Consider the following 345-nt stretch of genomic DNA (forward strand, 5'->3'; position numbering starts at 1 on the left):
AAGCCTCTTCTAAGAGCAGGCGGGAAGAGTAGCTGGTACCAGCAGCAGAGTGGCGCAGCGGAAGCGTGCTGGGCCCATAACCCAGAGGTCGATGGATCGAAACCATCCTCTGCTAATTCGTTCTTTTCACCCTCGCGATTTTTTTCTTTCATTAACACCTTAATTAATTACTTTCATTTTTGCCGCCGCCTCTGGCGCTCTCGAACGCTCCTCCCCGGCGTGACCGACCTGGTGCAGCCTTCTCCGGCACGGCGGGGCATGGTGTTTTGGGACGGCCGGGGCCACGCGTGTCCCCAAAAGCCACGCGTGTTCCCCTCCCCCGAGCGCTGTGCGCGTCTCCCGGAA

The 345-nt window shown here is 59.1% G+C and overlaps 1 non-coding gene across 1 annotated transcript; it reads left to right on the forward strand.

Annotated features, from left to right (window-relative positions):
- The first annotated feature begins 43 nt into the window (after positions 1-43).
- On the forward strand, positions 44-115 carry TRNAM-CAU. The gene has a single exon. It is a non-coding gene; the product is annotated as a tRNA-Met (tRNA).
- Positions 116-345: the final 230 nt, after the last annotated feature.

Source organism: Egretta garzetta, unplaced genomic scaffold, assembly GCF_000687185.1.
Source record: "Egretta garzetta isolate BGI_Z169 unplaced genomic scaffold, ASM68718v1 scaffold350, whole genome shotgun sequence".
Taxonomy (NCBI): domain Eukaryota; kingdom Metazoa; phylum Chordata; class Aves; order Pelecaniformes; family Ardeidae; genus Egretta; species Egretta garzetta.